The 21,942-nt window shown below is 36.3% G+C and overlaps 1 protein-coding gene across 1 annotated transcript in view; it reads left to right on the top strand.

Annotated features, from left to right (window-relative positions):
* MMP16 (matrix metallopeptidase 16) overlaps positions 1-21,942 on the top strand; it is a 284,329-nt gene that overhangs the window by 9,555 nt on the left and 252,832 nt on the right. The window lies entirely within an intron of this gene.

The following is a 21,942-nucleotide window of genomic DNA, read 5'->3' as shown; positions in this document are numbered from 1 at the left end:
GAGTGTGAGCAGGGGAGGGGGAGAGAGAGAGAGAGGAAGACACAATCTGAAGCAGGCTCCAGGCTCCGAGCTGTCAGCACAGAACCCGACACGGGGCTCAAACCCATGAACTGTGAGATCATGACCTGAGCCAAAGTCAGAGGCTCAACTGACTGAGCCACCCAGGCACCCCTGAGTGTTTCAATATTATTAAGAGCTCTACTCATAAAACTTACTGATTTGCTCCTGCGTGTGGATTGAGTGAAATTGTTCCATGGGTGACTCAAGCAAATTACTTAACCAGTCTTTGCCTTATTTTGACCATTCATAAAGCTGATTTGTGATCTTTACTGTTTGCCTATAGCACAGGTTTTGTAATGACAACATTGAGAAAATGTCAAGCAATCTTCTTCAATAAGAATAGGGTGTATCTCAGTGTCTTCATCCCCACCCATGTCCAGAGTTTAGAAACAATTATGTGCTGGCATTATATTCTAATTAGACAAGGTCCAAATAACCAATAAAACAAATATACATAGAGTTGATTTTATTGAATACCTTATTTTAATGATAAAAAATGTTAGCACTTGCTAAAGATTTGCTGAGCGCCTGATTGTGTTCTAAGTGCTTCATATATATTAACTCATTTAAATTTCATTACAATCTTGTGAGTTAACACTGTCATTTCTCTTTCACAAATGAGAAATCTGAGATACCAAGATGTTGAGGAACTTGCCAAGGCCAGGTAGCTCTGAATCTCCTGGAGTAGCCCAGAATCAAAGTAGGCAAGCTGGCTGCAGGAGCCCAGCCTCTCAACTAAGTAGATATGTATAGGCAAATATTAATTTCCAATTTCCCAAGAAGACAGTATGGTCCAGTTCCATTGTTCACATCTTTTGTATTTCCTACTTAAAAGAGATAATCAATACATAATGAAAGTGCTAGGTCTACCCTAGGCAGAATCTTGCCTAAAGTGAAAACTGAATAGGTTGCTGTTAATTTGATTTGTTGATTCAAGATTCAGTATATTGGTGCTCAGTGGTTTTACTGTTGAATGCTCTTTATGAATTTTAACTCATTAGAAAGTTGGTGACCTATGTTTACTTACAAACAATATTAAATGTGGCATAATCTTGGGGCCCCTGGGTGGTTCACTCAGTTGAGCATCCGATTCTTGGTTTTGGCTCAGGTCATGATCCCAGGGTTATGGGATCAAGCCCAGCATTGGGCTGTGTGTTGTGTGTGGAGCCTGGTTAAGATTCTCATTCTCTCTTTCTTTCTTTCTTCCGCCCGTCTTCCCTGGTGGAGCGCTTTCCCTCTAAAGAAAATAAAAATAAAAAATAAGTGTGGCATAACCTTAAATTACATATAAAAGTAATCATATTTCCTTCCTTAACTATTTGCCATGTTGCAGTTAACGTTAAATGTGATTTTCAAAAGTTTTAGGAAGATTTGATTGTATTCCAAGATGAAAAGAATAGAACATTGTAGAAAATGTAAAGGAAAGCCTATGTCAGGTCTGTGTTCTATTTTCCTGCAGGAGAAGGATATGTATGTAAACAGCTACTGAATGGCATGTTCTAGGAGTTTTGGACTTTGTTATTTTTATATGTTGCATCAGTTGAGTAGAAGCTATAAGGAAACAAATTTATTTTATTATTTCTAATATATTTAGTTGTAATATAAATGAAACCTTTCTCAGAGATAGGTAAATCTGGAGATAGATTGGGTGCTTCAGAAGTTAGTGCCTCCTCACTGTTTGAGAATAGACTTGATATCTGATCATTGTCTTTGTTGTGGAGGGAATGGAAACTTACAAATTGGTGGTTGATGAAAGACTGAAAAAACATCTTCAGTTCTTACTCTCATTGCAGTGTATAGGTTTCAGGGCTCACTTAGTTCATTGATTAGCCTTTCAAGGAGAACTGTTTCCGAACCCATTTGCAACCCGGTTAGCTGATTTTATAAAATTTCTCAGTGTTAAATATTCATTCAACTATCTCTCACCTCCCTTAGAGGCAGTATATCATAATGGCTATGTGCAAGAACTTTTGAAGAAATGAGTAGAAAATCTTAGCTGAATCTCTACAAGCACAGTGAACTTGAGTGAGCCAAGTTATTGACCATGTGCCCCAATTTCTTCATGTGTAAAGTAGAGATAATAATACCCAATTCATGGCTTGTTGTAAGATTAAAGAAGTAAAGGATAATGGGGCAAGATAAATAATAGGCTCTTGATTTAGCCTACCTTCTGAAATAACCAAAATCTATGAAAAAATGGCTTTCAAGTCTCTCGACATCAAGTAATGAAGGACAGTCATCCCTGAGAAATGGGAAACAAAGTGAACCCTATAAGTGTCTCATTTTGTCGACTTGAGAGAGCTTCCAGGCAATAGTACAGGGAAGGCAGAACCCAGGTTAATCAGGCAGACTCTCTGTGTTAAGGAGATGCAGCTGGGGGTATGATGAGACCAAGGTGGTAAGAATGCACAGGTTAGAATCCCAGAGAGGAGAGAACTACACAGAGCAAACACACTGGAGGTCTGCAGAGAGTTCCCTTGAATATTTAGTTGAGAATTAATCTGCTCATTCCTGTGAAGTAACAACTAGGGGTCAGGGAAAGAAATAACCTAAGGGGATCAGAGGGGATGATGTTTGGTGCTCACATGGGGCTGGGAATAGTGCCCATTGCCATCAGCCACACTTGAAAACCTCATCATTTATAGGACAATGGGGAGATTACTCACAACCATCCTGCCCCGATAGCGGGAGCAACGTCCTGGACTGAATACTGCTCTAGTTCTGCGTAAAAAGTCTTAAAAGCAAGACCTGAAAGGATCGAACTGTTTCTAAGTGACTTAATTGCATCCCACAACAAAGCTCAATAAGATATACAGGAATACAAAAATATGCAGCACCCAGCAGTTTAAAATTCACAATGTCTGGTATTCAATTGAAAAAAAAAATTACCAAGCATGCAAAGAAGCAGAAAAACACCACGCATAATGAGGAGAAGCATCTATCTAAAGTGATCCAAAAGTGACACAGATGTTGGAATTAGCAGATAAGATTATTAAAACCGTTATTACCACTGTATTCTTTGTTCAAAAACTTGAGACATGGAAGATATTAAAAAAGACTCAAATTGAATTTGTAGAGATTGAAACTATAATATGTGACATTAAAGATACACTTGAAATTTATAGCAGATTTGACATTACTGAAAAAAAAAAGTGAGCTTAAAGTCAGCATTACAAGTTATCCAGAGTGAAACATAGGGAGAAAAGAAAATTTATGAAGTTAGTGGCACATAGGATAAAGAGGACAATTTCAGGTGGCCTGATATATGTGTAATTTGAGTCCTTGAACAGGGAGGGGGCAGAAAGACTCTTTGGAGATACAATGACTAAAGCTTTCCCTTATTTTATGGAACATATATAAAGTCATGGATCAAAGAGTCTCAGTGAATCCCAAGCACACGTGCGTGCACACACACACAAAACCACAAAGAAAACTAAAGCAAGGCACACTGTAATGAATTTATTAAAATAAGTGGTAAACAGTTTTCTGAAAAATAAATTTTACAAAAAAACAATAGTCAAAAAAAGACATTGTTTTACATTCTGCCAAGACCTGTATCATTTGGCTTAACAAAAGACAGCTGGATTTTCACATTCATATCTGTATTTACACTTACGATGCTGTAAATCATGTAGCCTCTGGTCCACTGCAGTGTCAATTGCAAATAAATGACAGTGAAAAGATAAATGACATCATATTAAAATAATTTTGCCCTAGCAGACTCCTGTAAGAGGTTTAGAACCCCCAGAGGTTCCTGGATCAAACTTTGAGAATCATCGTTAAGTAGCTGTTCTGTTTTCTCTATTTCCTCCTGGGTGTAACCAAGATCCATATACCTTAAGTCTTCATTAAAATGCTTAAGTCTTTCATTTCTTTCCTACCCTTGTTCTTATCCTTTGATACCTAGCCTTCCCTAATTCCCATCTGCACCCCCACCAGAAAAAGAGCCCATTTTGCATTTAAAATAACCTTTTCTACTACTTATTCTTCAAAGTATCTTTCATAGTTATAATCACAGAGTTTTTTGTCTTATTTCAAAGTTGCATACTGATGTATGTATGTAAGACAGAAGGCTCACTTTAAAATTATTGTTGAAAATCCATTAAATGGCTTGTTAATTGCTAAGACTTGGCACATGGACACTCAGAAGCCAAGTATCAACTTCTTTTGTTTCTCTATGCCTTTGAGTTTTGGTCTTCCTGTCTCTGAAACCATGTGGGCCAAACTTATATTTACCAGAAGAGAAATTTTGAGGGGATTTGAATTAAATAATTTTTCTGTTTCCCTGGAGCATATGGTTAAATTTGATATGTTAAACGCAAAAAAAAAAAACAAAAAACCAAAAACCTGTTGTACAAGGTTTTTGTGTAATAGATTCATATCTGAGTCTCACAGTAAATTATGACTTTATGATGAGACAGTATATCTCCTATGGTTACCACTATGTTTTATGAGCCTAACACTGCCCTATAGAAAGTATGAAGCTCAGGAGATACATGCTGAAGGAATGAATGAATATCATCCCCTTTCATAGGTGTTAGTTTCTAGTTTAACTGATATTTTTTGACTCATTTCAATAGTTGTTTTTTGCCTTAACTCGTTTAGCCCTAACTGGCTGAAAATATAACACTTATACCTTATAAATTTGTTTCAGTTACTTTATTAAAAATATTTAGCTTCTAATAATCAAAGGTATGTCTATCTTAATGATCAGTGGTTAACTGGTAAGGAGCTGGGACTTCTAGATTTTTTTCTAGTCATCCCCATTATGTTACGTTAGTATATCTGATATAAATAAGTGTTTTCTGTCTTCCTTCACTGATGTAACATTTATATAAATGTCTATTGGCTTGCCATTAAGAAAAAATGGTCACTTTTTTCAGAGGTATGTATCAAAACAGCTAGGGAAATAAATATAAAGGAAAATAACCTTGTTCTACTACAGTAACTTCAGTTGTAGTTATTACTATTAATAAATGGCAACTTTCCCAAGACAGTTTCTAGGAAAGAGCAAAAACAATTTTACTTGTATTTCCCTGGACATCTTAAATCATCTCAATCCCTCTTTTAGCTACATGAATGAGAAAAATGTTGATATGTTGTCAACTTTTGCATCCATTAGCATGTAAAACCCTGAGAGTGAACAATCACATAATAATTTGAATTTCTAACTTACATTAAAATTAGACCATGTTTATTGTTCTAACAAGTACAATATTGAAGACCCATGAAGAATTGACTCAAGATGTTAAAATTTGATGGATTTTCTCTTGCTGAACACCTACACATTGGAAATTGGCAGGATAAAAACAGGAAAAAGAAGACTTTCTTCAGTCCTTCATTGATACATGTATTGTCTGTCTGGATTACATCTTCCTTAGCAGAGAAAATGTAGCCTTCTGAATATTAAACAGTCCATTATTCACTTCTGCATCTACCAGGAAAAATTAGTCTTCTAGTATAACATCATATGAGGAATTCAAGACTTACTAAGTCTTTTGGTTGGAGATAGCCATCTGCCTAAGGGCTGCAGGTTCCGTTCATTTAAAAACTTTCTCATTTTTTTTTCTTCTTGTTACATGAATAACTTCCAGAAATTCTGTAAGTGGACACACACATACTTCCTTCCCCCCTGCCTTTCTTCTTTTTAATGGATACAAATTATTTAAAATGTTCTATACATTTTTGGGGCTCCTGGGTGGCTCAGTTGGTTGTGTGTCCGACTTCGGCTCAGGTCATGGTCTCGTGGTTCGAGCTCCGCATTGGGTTCTGTGCTGACAACTCAGAGCCTGGAGCCCGCTTCAGTTGTGTGTCTCCCTCTCTCTGTCTTCCCCTCCCCCGCTCACTGTCTCTCTCTGTCTCTCTCAAAAATAAATAAAAACATTAAATAAAATGTAAAAAAGTGTTCTATACATTTTTAACATAAATAGATGCTTTGGAGAATTTTTCATATCCATACATAAAGAACAACTTCATACTTACATAGTAAGTTATAACTTATGTGGTATTGATTTAACTACAGCATTATCACTGGACCAGTAAGTTATTTTCAAAGTTTTTTATATTATAAACAATAAAACAATATGTTTTCTTAAGCACTTGTGAGTTTATTTAACAAATAACATTTCTGGAAGTGTAATTGCTGTATTAATGCCTATATATTTATTTATAATTTTGGTAAATTCTGACAAATTGCTACCCCCAAGATACTTCAAATTAATAGTTTTCAACAGTGCTTGAGCATGGCTGATTCCATGCACACCTGCTGTTACCTAAGATTTTTTTTCCTAATCTGATGAGCGAAAAATTAATTTTATTCAAATTTAAATGAATATCAATATTTAGCATTTAAAAAACACCTTAATCCACTTATATTTTTTATTGCAAAGATTTCCATTTCTACCATTCTGTATTTTGTCTTCTCTTTCTTACTGATTTATAACAATTCTATATGTGTTAAGAAAGTTGACCCATTCTCTGTCCTGTGTGATAATATGAATTTGTTGATACATTTTGATTTTGCTAATTTATTTTTTCAGATTAATTAGTCATTTATATTATGACTTCTAGTTTTGTATCCTCCTTTAAGAAGTATCCAGCATTTTAAAGGTGTTTTTAAGAGCACTCATTTCGGGGACATCTGGGTTGCTCAGTCGGTTAAGCATCTTACTTGGGCTCAAAACGTGATCTCACGGTTTATGGGTTTGAGCCCCGTGTCAGACTCTGCACTGACAGCTCAGAGCCTGGAGCCTGCTTTGGATTCTGTGCCCTCTTCTCTTGTTCTGCCTGTCTCCCTATTGTGCTGTCTCTCAAAAATAAATTTAGAAAAACTTAAATAAATAAAACACTCCTTTGTTTCCTTTTTTTTTTCCTGTTTAAATCTTTAAGTAAAAGTCTTTGATGGCAAGCACAAAAATTGGAATCTAATTCATTTTCTCCAAAACTGGCTAACAGGTGCTTTGGCACTGTATATTGAGTAATACATCTTTCTTCCATAGCACTTAGGTGTTGTTGAGAACTAATAACTATAAAAAACAATGCTTTAGGACAAATTTGATTTTATCTGATGGATTTGTGGGTGGTCCAGGACACCTTCGTTTCACACAGCTAGGCTAGGGCGACTCTGCTGTATATATTGCATGTGGTCTTAGAACCAGAGGAAAAGTGGAACATGTTCCCTTGGTGGTGGTAAAAGCATTGGAGGACAAGCAGCCGCAGCTGATGCCTCTTAACTAGCACGCAGTATCTTCTGACCACATTCTTTCGCCCAAGCAAGTTGGTTATACAGCAAGCCCCAGTGTTAAGGGGTTTGGATATACACGTTGCCTCTGATGAGGCCAGCCCAAGGATGTGGATGTAGGAAGAGTGAAAGATTGGGATCGGTAATTCAATCCATGACATCCTCACTGATTTAAAAGCTGCCTTTTTCATATACTAATGTTCACAAGTAATTCAACTTGTTCCTGGGTAAAGTTTTCTTCACTGATGTATTCAAATCTTCCCGGGACAATACCAGGCTTATCCCTCTCAGTAGTGTTTTGCAGCTTTCTGTAGATTTGGAGTTAGGTTTTTCCTTTTCTGTTGCTATTTAGAGTGGGAACTTCCGGGGTACCTGGGTGACTCAGATAAATGGCCAAATCTTGATTTTTGCTCAGGTCATGATCCCAGAGTTGTGGGATCAAGCCCTGCTTCAGGCTCCACACTGATTGTGGAACCTGCTTGGATTCTCTCTCTCTGCCCCTCTGCTGCACATGCATATGCACTTGCTCTCTCTCTCTCTCTCTCTCTCTTAAAAAAAAAAAATAGAATGGGAACTTCCACTCTATTTACCAGGCAATTTTATGTAAAGAAAAATGCTCATTTACTGTGGTGAGCATTTTGTAATGTATATACAGTAATTGTCTCATCACTGTGGGTACACTTGAAAGTACTATGTCAACTCTACTTGAATTTAAAAAATACAACAAACCTTCATGTTTCCTCCCCCCAAAAATGAAAAGCTGTTGATTTTTATATATTAATTACCAAATACCTTGTTAAATCATCATACTGTATCATATAATCTATCTGTATATCCTCTTGAATAGTCTGGACACAAGGTTGTATTATTTATACTTAAAGATAATTTTACTTCCTGTTTTTGTCTCTGATTCATTCTTTTGGATAATTGTACTGACTAGTTCATCTAGAGCAGTATTAAGCAATTATCATGACACTAGGCACATTGTCTTTATTCTGACTTTAGGAAATAGGAAATAAATACCTATTTGTTTTCAACTGTCAATTAACCTCAAAAATATTTAAAATCCTAGTTATTTTATCCAGGATAATTAACTCTTGAATCTTTGTATATTACCTTTAAATTAACGATTGATGGTGAGGACACAGCATGACCAAAATGGCAAGATATTGAAATTTGGTATCCACATTTTCTATTTTTCCTCAATTTTAATGTGGCTTTTATTTTATTTCCTTGTAGTTTCCTTGAAAGTTTCCTTAAGTTTTGCATCTCTGACTTAGTAGTCCTATTATTTCCATGAATATCACAGTGGTGAGTGGACAAAATTGTTTTGTGAATGAAACAACGAATGGATTGGTTAATTTTGCAATAGAATTTGGACATTTTATTCAAGACTTTTATTCAGTACTCCTGGTTTCATGCAACAGAAAGCCAGTTTGAACCACCTTGCCCAATAAAGGAGGTTTAATGGAAAATACTAACGTAATTTACAGATTGCAGGGAAGGGCTGACCCAGCAAGCCTGGGACAGTTGCAAATATCTTAAAGCTGAGACCTTTGCAGAACTTTCTGTCTGACCCTCACGCTTGCTACTCTTTGTTGTTTGGCTTCATTCTCTTGCTGCAGATTGTCTTTTTCCATGTTGCATGGGTTTCCTGTCACCTGGCAACCGTTTCTCTTTATCACTTTTCTTGGAGAAAATATCTTCCCTCTGCCCATATGCATATACTTCCCTAAAGTATGAGCTCTGCTATGAAAAACCCTAAAGAAAGTTTCTCATTAGCCCAGTTTGGATCATTTGTCTACTCTTGTACTAGAAATACTTTGTGGGACCATGATGGCAGCTATAATCCTATAGTTGGAGTGGGGGAGTAGTAGTTTCCTCAGAAAAGGGAAGGCGTGTTGGATAGAGCTTCAACAATAGATGTCTTAAATAGCTGACTTGATTTATTCTTTTTTTTTTCTTTTCTATCTCTCCCTTTAATCTATTTTCCCCTTCTTTCAGCATTTCCAACTGCCCACGCCCCCACATATGCACAGTTATCTTCCTATGTTTCTCTTCCCCTTTCTTGTCTTTGTCATTATCCCTCCATTTCTCTGAATAAGTTAGGATTAAGGTATGTTTTCTGTTATACGGTTGTTACCTGGGTAGAGACAATTATCATGAGTAAAGTTTCCATGGAAAAGCTGTAAGAAGAGTCACCATGCACAGATGACTGTGTATAACAGAGCACAGGAATTAGCATAAATGTGGCAGAATTTTGAACTAGTGTGACTGAGAAAAACACAAAGTCAGGAGGCTTACTGATGGGCTCAAACAATAAATTTTGGACATCTTCGGTATTTGCTCTCAAGAAATTTTTGTTCCAGAAGCTTCTTCAACTAATTTTATCTGAGATGTGACAGCAAACTGCTGAGGCTGTTGCTCTTTGCCACCCCCCTCCCCCCCATTCTTCTTTTTCCATGTTAGGACCTTAACCATAATTTTGATCAGTGCTTTTTTAGATGAGGAATCTGAGGACCTGGTTGTGGACATCTCAGGCTTCACAGAAAGTCTGTGGTAGAAACCAGAGTAGGAAACAGGGCTTGGGACTCCTATGTTCTTGCCAGGGTTTATGAGGACGTGTGCTGGTGTCCAAAAATGGGCATGCAGCTATGTTGTCAATGATCAAATTACAGAAATTACCATCATGATTGGTAAATGTTATTATTATTTGCATTCTTGCCTACTATTGACAAAAAATACCTTGTGAAACAGTAAAACGTTTTAGTCATTTGAATATTGATGTGTAGAATTATTATTTATGGATTTCCTAAAAACCAGCTTTAATGGGGAGAAAGGATAGACAATACCAGGACATTCCCAAATACCTTCTAAAGTCACACTTGTACAAATTGATTTTGTCTCAAATCATTGTATTAGAGATATGCTTTCTTCCTTGGCAGCAAAGGTGGCTGTCCCACAGCTGTGATTCAGTTATCACAGTTCTGGGCACTATTAAATAAGAGCATCTTTGTTTCATCTTTGTTTAAATTTATCTGTAATGTTACAATTAAACACTTCTAACTATATACACATAATCTCATATCCATGCATATATATGTGTGTTCATAAAGGAAAGATAGAGAATACAGCATATGTATGTATGCATATCTTGAAAGAACTTTCTGAGCTATTTGGGAAATTAGCTTTTTATATACATCTTGGGATTTTCATTTTATTTTTAAACGTTGTAGCAAATAAGACAGAATGATATTAAAGGGAGGTAACTGTTTTCCTGCTTCCAAGAAAATGTAAAGAAGATCAGACACTTAAGCTCTAGGGGTTCTTCTTTTTTTAGGCCTTATGTGTGGGGCTTGTTGTGGTTATAAAATGGAGAGAGGCGGAGATGAGAAGGAGGGATATTGAGAAAACAAGAGAACACTGAGAAAGGACTTTTCCCCCACTGCACATTATCTTTAGAAGAATTACTGTTGCTAGAAAGAATATTTGTCCTTTGTTGTAGCATTATTAGATGGAGCCCTATGAGAGTTAAGCCTAGTGTTTTATTGAGCTAGGTCTCAAATAAATGATATTGTTTTTATGTCACGGTAGGGTAGAATGATATATTAAATGTTGATGCCTTCATATGAGGCAAAGATCACGATTTAAGTAATACTCCATTAGTCTTTCAACCCCCTGATTCTCCCCATGTATTTTCTACACAGTACATGTGTAGAAAAGAGTAAACTTTATGATTCTTCATTTTGTTTTTCCCATCAACCCCTTCTTTTGAAGTCATTTTTGTGCCCGCGACTGATGGCATTTCATTAGCTGGTAGGAGAGTTACTCCAATTTCAGGCTCTTAAAATAACAAGCCCTTCATATCCAGCCTTTTTTCAACTAATTATCCTTAGAGGATAATTTATGAGATAGGAGAATAGAATAGAATTCCCATCACAGTTTTTCCTGATAGAATGTATTTTTTTTTAATTTTCTTAGTAAAAGAATGGTAGTTGATACTATAAAGATATTGGCCACTCTTTCTAGAGAGGCCACTAGCATATGGTCTGCATTGCTTTTTCCTTTTTAATGTGAATCTTTTTGGCATTTCCCAACATGGCAGACATTTATGTTCACTTTAATAGGAAAGAAATATAAGCCTAAGTATATAAATATGCATTCTAATTCTAATATCTAGGACACAAAATGTAGATGTTAAGGCCTTTGCTGTGTATATAGTCTGGAGAAACAAGGGGCACAGCCATAAAACTAGTATAGAAAATAAGGCAGTGTGTTTCCAAGTTCTGATGTTTGTAATATAAACTATCATTTATAGACTCCTTTATAGACTCAATTATAGGAGGTTGGAGAGGAATGACTTTGTGACTAAGAAGGGCTCTTATCTGTTTTCTGAAATACAGTTGACTAAATTATTTTCTCCCAAGACTTATCATTGCAGGGTACAATACATCTAGTCTAATAATATCATTTTAAGTCACCTCAAACTGACTTATCTGATGAGATAGTGATGATTCAGTTCTTAGGTGGCAGGAGGCTTTGGTAGTATCTGGATACCTTCCAAACTAGGATGCAGAATTATTCACTTTAATGTCTGTATTATAGGAATGTGTGTGCTGGTGCTTTTGTTGAAGGATTCTTTGAGGGTGGGGAAGAAGTGAATGATGGGACATGGGACTTCATCTCCGAGATCCTTTCCTTTTTGGGTTAGTGCTTCCAGGTGGGACCGCGATAGAGGATGAAGAGACAAAGTGTTTGCATTAATCGAAGTATTTTTAGTTTGGAGGACTTTAACATTTTGCCTTTTTATTTAAACATCATATTGATATAAGTGGATAAACAAAAGCATGAAGCAGGACTTTATGTGTTCGTTTTCTGAAAAGAGGTCAGCCATGAAAAACACGCACTAATGTGTTTGCGGTATACTCTTCAAATTGGGAACAGATGCATGCATAGCTATAGAGTGTAGATAAACAGGACTGAGTTTTTCACTGAATAAACTCAACTTTATCCCTCTGTGCCTTGTACCTTTTCTCCCATGGAGTTAACTGTACCTTATATTTCCCCCATGTGGTGTGATTTTAAAATGTTAAGCTTAAAAAGAAAAAAATTTAAATTTGTACTAAGCAATTTACAACCTATAAATCTAATGTTAGAAATGAGCTAAGGCAATTTTACCTGTAAGTTGTCCGTCCTTAAGAAATTCAGCAGGGGTGCCTGGGTCATGATCTTACAGTTTGTGAGTTCGAGCCCCGTGTCCGGCTCTATGCTGAAGGCTCGGAGCTTGGAGACTGCTTCAGATTGTGTCTCTCTCTCTCTCTCTCTCTCTCTCTCTCTCTCTCTCTCTGCCCCTCCCCCACTCGTGCATATGCTCTTGCTCTCAAATAAACATAAAAAATTTCAGCAGATGCAATTTAAAGTTAAATACAATCATACTGAAGTTCAATTTGATTTTTCAAACTGTGTACTCTTACCATGTAACATGTATTTGAAGAGATCACTTACTAAGCAATATGGAACACTCATTATGCATGTAGGTAATCATAGGATAGGTAGCACTGAATCGAAAAGAAGCCATCAGTAATTTTATGTTCATCGTCTCTTGCCGTCACTTCTTTTTATGCCATGGGCCTGTGGGTGTCAAGCTTCAATGTGTAGATGAGTCATCGGTAGAACCTTGTCTGAAGCGATGATTCCTTGGCTCCTTCTCCAGAAGGTCTATTTCAGGAGGTTTGAGGTAGAACTTCAGATTCTACATTTTGAAAAAAAGTCTCCCCTTCCCCCAGGTGATTTTAATGCTGCGGAACCATTGATCTGGCTTTGGGAAGCACGGTTATAGAATTTCCTCAAGGATTGTTATCTGGGCGATTCCACGTGTTTTCCATTTCTTCTTCTAAATTGAATTCAGGTTTATTGGCCTGTAATTCTCTGGTTCATCTCTTGTTCCACACGTAAATTTGGCAATTACAAGCAGTACAGTTTTTACCTCCCAGTCTGCACTTTGATGCTTACATGAATCTGCTTTCTTACACTGTTCCTTACATGGGGTGTCTGGGGAAGAGGAGAAAAAAATGTTTTAAGGCTACTATGAGTTTTATCTGACGTGTACTCGAAATGCTCCTATGACATTTTTTTTTCCTTCAGTTCTCCAATTGTGACTCTTACTGGCTTGTTCCCCTTCTCTCTTTACCTTCTAATCACTTTGAACAGGCACAGGGATAAGTTAGCTACCTTTTTTTTTTACTTTGTTTACCACCATTTCCCTTTTTCTCTATCCATTGTAATGGGCCTAGATTTTTACTTTGTATACAACTGAATGTAGGGAATTCACTCGCATATGGTAGAATTGTAATATTTGTTTGCATTGACTATCTTTTTTCCAATTGTCATCTTCATAGGCATAGCTCCTTTACCTTGAAAAATAACCAGTATTTATTGAACACCTTGCAAATGTGCCAGGCAGTGTGCTAAATATTATATATATTACCTTATTCCACTTTTAACTCTCTGAGAGGTATAAAATATTATTGCCATACTCACTTTACAAACAGGAAAACTGAGATCATTTAGAATTTGAAAAACTTGCCTAACTAAAGTCTTGCAACTAATAAGTGGGAAAGCTGGGAATCAATTCCAGATAGTCTTAACTCCAGAGCACCCTCAGGCAACCCTGCGCAACAGTTGTAGTAATAAGCTGGGGTGGACTCTCCATCTTGACTCTACCAAGGCCCTTGCTGGCAGAGCACCACTGAGTCTTTAAGGAAGATGTGCCATCATTCTTTTCTCTTTAATGGGCAAGTCTTTAAACCATCCTGACCTTTGGGGTAGGCCATATTCAGAGATGTCCTTTCTGTGGTTGCTTGAAATCATATATGCAGCTTTATTCTCTCCAGTACTTACAAGGCACTGTCCTCAGGTCTTAGAGACTTTCTTGGTTATTACAGAGAAGTTGTCTGAGTTTGGGAGAAGCACAGAATAAAGGGTTTCTTTTCCAGATAGTGGCACTTCTCCTTTAGAACACTCTGCAATCTTCCATTAAGAGTAGCCACTGTTAATAGTAGTGTCCATGCCCACCATATTGCCTTTAACAAACTTCCCTTCCCGATTACCCTTGGGGATTATCTTTTCAGACCTGAGGATGCATGTACAGTGTCAGGCTCGTGTAGATAGCTTTGTGGGAGCCAATCCTTTGGACAAAGTTATATCTTAGCTCATCTATAAAAATATAACTATGCAATATTAATACTATTGATATTCCAGTAAATACCACATGAACCGTTGTGCAGAATTGGCAGGAATGTAAATTAGTACAACCACTGTGGAAAACGGTATGGAGGTTCGTCAAAAAATAAAAAGTGGAATACCATACGATCCAGTAATTTCACTGCTGGGCATTTACCAAGGGAAAATGAAAATACTAGTTTGAAAGATATTTGGGCCCTCTGTTTATTGTAGCATTATTTACAATAGCCAAGATATGAAAATAAGTGTTTCATATCCAAGTGTTTATTAATAGATGAATGGATAAGGAGAATGTTGTGTGTGTATTTCATTATATATATACATATATATATACGTACACATACACATACATATATATGTATATATATAATGAAATATTACTCAGCCATAAAAAAGAATATTTTGCCATTTGCAACAACATAGATGCACCTAGAAGATGGACCTAATAGTAAGTGGAATAAATCAGAGAAAGGCAAATGTATAATTTAAGAAACAAAATGAATAAAGAAAAAAAACAGAGACAAACGGAGTCTTAGATACAGAGAACAAACTGGTGACTGCCAGAGAGGAGGTGCATAGGGGGATGGTTAAAATAGATAAAGGGGATTAAGAATGTATTTATTTTGACAAGCACTGAGAAATGTATAGAACTTTTGAATGATTATGTTGTACACCCAAAACTAATATAACATTGTATGTTAATTATACTTGAATAAAAATCACTGAAATTCCAGTATTGAATAACATAATCTATCATTTCTTTATAATATATATGCTGGAAATTTATTTTAACTTTAAAATAATAACTTTGCTCTTCCTTGTCACAGATAGTAACTTATTTTTAACTTACTCTGTTTTTAAAGAAAAATGTTACAACTCTCTCATTAGTAGTAAATGTGGTTGAAGGCACTACTTTAATTCATTTTTCACTTCATTTCACATGTCCTAGAATTTTTGAGGTAGATTAATATTCTTAGTCCACTTTTTATTCCAGCAGAGTGCCTGGGAATTAGTAGAAGCTAAATAAATGACTGTTGAATAATAGACACTAGGAAATTTGAGGTGGGAAATAGTATTGGATGATAAGCATACTCTTGGTATTTTTACCCGACTAGTGTCAATTAGTACTTAGATTACACACACACACACACACACACACACACACACACACACACACACATTCTGAATTGTTTTAATTCAGTCAAGCAAAATATTATATCTAAGGTTTTCTTTGATTTTTGTTTTTTTCTTCTCTTTTGTGCCTGTTATGGTACTGTTTAATATCCTGTTAGAGAAAAATGGTACAGTACAAGGTTCATGATAATATCATCTGCATATAAAAATATATCCTGTAAAAGCAGTGTATTACCATCTGTGCTTCACTTATAATTTCCAAAGAAATTACTACACAATTTCCAGAATTACCTTACATCTTTAACCGACATGTGTTTTATGAAAACAGATTAAGGGTTGGAGAACATTTCTGAATTCTTTCCAGAAACCGCCATGTTGATTAGGTTTGAGGAGCAATTTGAAAAAAAACAAAAAAAGCATTTGAAAATATCTTTCTTTGATAGACTCAGCCCCTTTGGAAAATTGAGATCATAAGTCAAAAAATGCTTAATTTAAATCGCTCTTTTAAGGTATAAAATACGTTCTCTATAGCACAGAGTTGTCTCTGAAAGAGTCTATGAATACAGGGGTTTATTGGACTCTGTCAAATCTATAAGTGTATCGCCTTTCTCTTTCATTTCATTTTCTTCAAGGTCTTATGTAATGGATCCCTTCTGCTAGTAGAAGTTTTCACTTGAAATGTTCGGGTCTTGCTCAGCTGTTATTTTCCTTCCTGGGTCTTTGGAGAAGCTACATTCTGGATTCCAGGGATAAGCAATCAAGTATTTGGTTATTGATGGAAAATTGGAACTCAGTGTGGAGCATATCTTCCAAATGAGAGGAGACTGATTTTAAATCAAGGAGGAAATGTGGAAGCCGTGTGTGCCCTTATTAATTACTACTCACATCTGTGAGTTAGGATGAGGTTTTATTCCTGCATCCTTCATGCCATGTTCAGGAGCATGCACGGTATTTTGTAAGATGAAGGGATACTTGCAATACTAATTGCTTGAAAATCAGGATGGAGATCAAGTGGATATTTCTCTCCTGTATTTCATTATTAATAGTGACAATGTTAGGTCCAACAAAGAGAAACACAAACCAACACATGCACATACACACACGTAGCTTCATCATCATTTTGTGCATCCTCATGGTCACTAGGGATTTCACTTGCAGATGTTGATTTAGGGGATTGTGCCTCCCAGGACCCCTGTGATTGTTAAGAAAGTTTATGGTGTGCATGCACACATGGGCATATAGAAAGGACTATAAGGTTTGCTTAGTTAATGGAATGTTGGGATTTATAAAGCCCCTTGGCATACAAATTTTTACTTTTTAAAATTTTGATTATTTTTTAGATAGAGCAGGGGATGGGCAGAGGCATAGGAAGAGAGAATCTTAAACAGACTGTGCCCAGCAAGGAGCCTGATGCAGGGCTGGATCTCACAACCGTGAGATCATGACTTGAGCTGAAAGCGAGTCATCGCTTAACTGACTGAGCCACCCAGGCGCCTCTACATAAAAATCTTTAAAAATACAAATATCTTCATAGAGCAATTATAGTAACTTTCCATTTATGCTGCTGAATGTCTATAAGTAGCAATTAGATTGATACTTGGTCTAGTTTTGAAGTGTTTTCACATGGGCTTCAGACTTCTATTTATTTTTCCTTTCCTTTCTTATCAAATTAGAGAGTGCCTAGAAAAGTGTCTGACACATAATAGTTGCCCATCGAACATTGGCTAATAGGATTTGCAATAACTAGAAATGATTTATATGAAGAAGAAAGATGGGGCATTCACTGGCCAGAGTTTAAATCCTAACTTCACTATTCTGTGTGTTCTTGGACAAATTGCTTCAACACTCTGAATTATTTATTTTGCTTTTCAAAAAAAAAAAAAAGAAGTTACCTGTTGTATAGGTAATAGAATAATAGGATTTATCTCATTGAGTTGAATGAGATGTAAATAAAGATATACTGACACCATAATGTATTTCCAATACACCTTTGTTATATGTTTTTCAAATTTAAAGAAAATGGGTGATGCTGACTTTTAAAAGCAATGGGTTAAAATTTTTAAAAAGTGCTTATTCTTATTGTCATTTAAATTACAATGTTATTTGAAAAAAATAGCTAACTGGAGTTTGTTACTCTAACAGATACTTTTAATTGATAATGAGTTTGATTATGTAGGGGCTCATTTCCAGTTCACAGTTACTTTATTTTATTTTTAGGTTTATGTATTTATTTTCAGAGTGAGAGTGAGCAGTGGAGGGGCAGAGAGTTGGAGACAACCAACCGAGCCACCCAGGTGCCCCCAAGGCTACTTTAAACTTCCATCAATCATCTACATTTAGAGTTATCTTTTTTTAAAAAGTAGGTAGTTTTGAGAGGAGGGAATAGCTTAGATCACTATCTGCCAGGTAAGTAGAGAGGGGAAACTGTAGAGAGAGAAAGTAGTAAGATATAAAAATAAGTTCTTCGAATCTAGACAATTTTGTTTAGTTGTCTTACCCAGTTCTCTTATTTACTAAAAATCATCTGTGGTGTACTCAGTATTGATAATGATGTAACTAAAATTACAAGTGTGGTATTTCATTTCATTTACTTTTTTTAAGTTTGTTTATTTTTGAGAAAGAGAAGAGAGAGTGAGCAGGGCGGGGCGCAGAGAATCCCAAGCAGGCACTGCACTGTCAGCACAGAGCCCAATATGGGGTTTGAACTCACAAAATGTGAGATCATGACCTGAGCTGAAACCAAGAGTCAGACACTTAACCAACTGAGCCACCAGGCGCCCCGGTATTTCATTTAAGTTCAAAGTTCTATATTTGTAATTTCCATAGCCAAGTGTTGTTTATAGAACTCTGGAGGGCTAAATAGATAGACAGCAGGGCACTGTGAACTTCCTGATGTCATATGTAGCATTTGTATATGTATATTTTCCAGAATCTTCAGATTCTCAAAGAAGTTCAAAACCCACCATCAACTAGGAGTTAAAACTACTGTCACTGTGTGTGTTAATATTTTTTTAAATGGAGTAATGCTTAAACTAAAAGGTTCACAGGTTTTTGTTTATTTTTAATTTATAGTTTCTTATTAAGTACTAACCTTTCAGCAAAATGTTTCTATGGATATAGGAGGGCGGTGTTTGGATTAAATCATGTCTATAGATTCTGTATTTAGGCTTTTATGAATTAAAACCCAGGTAAAGGAAAACTGTTTAGTTATCCAAGTGATAAATACAATCTGTTTCGTTAAGACCTCAGTGATCTTTTATGCCTTAAAGATTTACTTTTTCCAATCATGTAATTTCTGTTACGTATTTAACTTTCTAGTATTTATTTGTTGATTAAAAAAATCTTTTTAACTGCCAGTTTGGGCACATAATAACCAGTATTATATCAAGACTGCTTGAGCTAGAATAGTATTTTCACCCAATACTGAGGGGTCCTTGGCTGGTGTTCACAGAACCCTAGAGAGTTGGCTGTAGGGACTTTGAGGTGCTGTGGAGTCTCTGATGTTAAATGAAGCATTTGTGAATGAGTGTATTCTTAGGGTCTTTTCTTAAGATTCTCAAGGGGTTCCGTAACCACCCCCACATCAGCTAAGAGTTAAAATTACTGATACTCTAACCTAATATTTAAAAAAAAAGAGTAACAATTAAACTGTAAGAGTTTCAAAGGATTTTGCTAACTTCTAACATACGAGTATAATTTCTTATTAAACGTTAATCTTTTCAACAAAGCAGGTCATTCTTTTGGAATAATTCTTAATAACTGTTGATTTTGGCTTTCAAAATACTATTTTCAGGAGGCAGCATCCATCATGTGATGCCATGAGAATGGACTCCTATCCAGACAGGTCTAAGTTAACAATGACATCTCCTCAAAATGCCAGCTGTGTATGTCTTTAAGGAAATGATTTAGTATTTCTGAGTCTCAGTGTCTTTGTGCATAAAACAAGACAATAATGCTTACCTAGTACTGCTAGTATGAAGATCAAAGATATTTATAAAGCATTTAGTAAACACCAAGTGTCAAAATGGTAACTGTTATTCACACACATACACAAACCTGGTATCTTTTGAAAATATGATTTGGTATGTTTTTGTTTTTCTCTCATATTTCCATTTTCAGTCATTTTCCTAAATATTAACTTGAAATAAAAAAGCATCATCAATGATTATTCTCTGAATATCTAGGCTTTGCCTTCCCTTGGACTTTTTAGTCTCACCTGTAGTTTTTATTAATTTGTTCAGTGCACGTATATTTTTCTACTTAAAGAGAGAGCTTTAGTTTGCTGCTATCCCGGTTTTGAAAGTGCCTGTTTCTCTGCCTGTTTCCATTAAGATGCTGAGTTCGCTTTTTGACTTCTAGTGAAAGCAGGGAGTAAATAGACTCTTCCACCAGATCTCGGAAATGCTGCCCAGGGCATACAATCTTCTCGCAGAAGGGAGGGTCTTTCTAGTTTACTTCTCATCATAGCTCCTTATAGCTTCGGTAGTAACTACTGGTTTTGGCGCACAGCAATACATCTAGGTTAATTAAGGGCTTTAACACATTTCAGCCACAACCATAGTAGAACATATTCTTAAGTCCCTATTTTTCTTAAAAAAAAACAAAAAAAAACCTTATTTTTCAACAGACATGAAATGCCAAATTAAACAAGATTTTAGTCATTGGGGTTGGATAATCATTTCAGTTCGTGAATACTTAGGGGGAATTTTCCCTATCACGAGTGTGAAAACATGAGTGTGAAAATACATACGGCTTTGGGACACCTGAGTGGTTCAGTCAGTTAAGTGTCTGACTCTTGATTTCAGCTTAAGTCACGATCTTTATGGTTCATGGATTTGAGCCCCGAGTCGGGCCCCGTGCTGACAGTGTGGAGCCTGTTTGCAATTCTTTCTCTCCCTCTCTCTCTGCCCCTCTCCCTCCTCCTCCCCCCCTCTTTCTCTCTGTCTCTCTCTTTCTCTCAAAATAAATAAATAAACTTCATATATATATATATATATATATATATGTATACACACACACACATACATACATACATACATACACACACATACACACACACAGCTTAGGTTATGGTTACTTTTGTGTTTGCTTTTGTCTTTCACAAGGTTGCAAGCAAGTCAGGTGTCATGATTTGGTGAACACCATTCTTGATTTCTTTATCAGTTTGGAATTGGTGTTTAGGCTTAATGTGAAATGAATCAGAAATTCTCATCCCTCCATTGCCACTTTCTGCCTTACAGTATTGTGGATTCTAACACTTTTTGAGAAAACTCTTCTTCACGAGTGAGTTGGAATGTACTGAGCTATTGTTGGATAACTAAATTTCGTACGTGTCTATAAGGTTATAAAACCCTTGCCATAGAAAATATTTAGGGATGGAAAAACCTTAGAGAACTGTAGACTGGCGGTCAGAAGAAAATTCTGGGATTATATAGTCTACTTTGTTTTCATTATACAGAGGAGAAATCACAGTTCAAAAGGTTATAGATTTCCTTAACTGCATGTCTATTAAATGGAAATTTCTAAGCCGACAAGGCTCTTTGCATTCTACCACATAACACAAACCAACTTTTCTCTTTACATCTGTATCATAGGATGGCATGAGCTGATCCATTATGCAGCTCTGTGCACTGTATAGTCAATCTTCGTTTATCATGGAGTCCACATTTGCGAATTTACCTACTTGCTATAATTTATTGGTAACTTCAAAATAAATCGATGGCATTTTCCTGGTCATTTGCAGGCATGCACAGAGAAGCGAAAAGCAGGTGTCACTGACATGCACGTTCCAACCTGAGGCCAAACGAGGCAGCCCTGTGCCTTCTTGTGTGGCTGTCATATAGGACCAGAGGATGGAGATGATAGGGGCAGCTTGGTGCAGTGCAGGAGGCTGTGATTCAGTTGGGTGGTTTGAATCCCACCTCTGGCACCTTTTAGTGGGGTGGCCTCTGGCAAGTCACTTAACACCTCGGAATCTTGTTTTCTCTTTTGTAAATTAAAGAAAATGGAATTTACCAATCTAAGTTGTTTTTAGGATTTAGGATTATCTAGGTGAAGAGTGTGTGCATTGTGTGTGTGTATTTCTTCCTGGAACGGTGATTCAGTATTCTCTAATTTGTGTTGATGGGGACTTTACAGAACACAAACTATCGTGAGTAACAAGAAATGACTATTTTTAAGTGAGATCTAAAAGAAATGTTTAGCGTGAGATAACCAGCATTATTGCAGAGGTATTTCCTGTGTGAGTGTGTGTATGTGATGTGCAG

The sequence above is a fragment of the Lynx rufus genome, unplaced genomic scaffold (genome assembly GCF_022079265.1).
Source record: "Lynx rufus isolate CCGP_SWC_20201006 ecotype Redwood Valley unplaced genomic scaffold, mLynRuf1.p SCAF_12, whole genome shotgun sequence".
In the NCBI taxonomy this organism is placed as follows: Eukaryota; Metazoa; Chordata; class Mammalia; order Carnivora; family Felidae; genus Lynx; species Lynx rufus.
The sequence above is the reverse complement of the archived record's forward strand: the minus strand, read 5'-3'. Positions and strand labels throughout refer to the sequence as shown.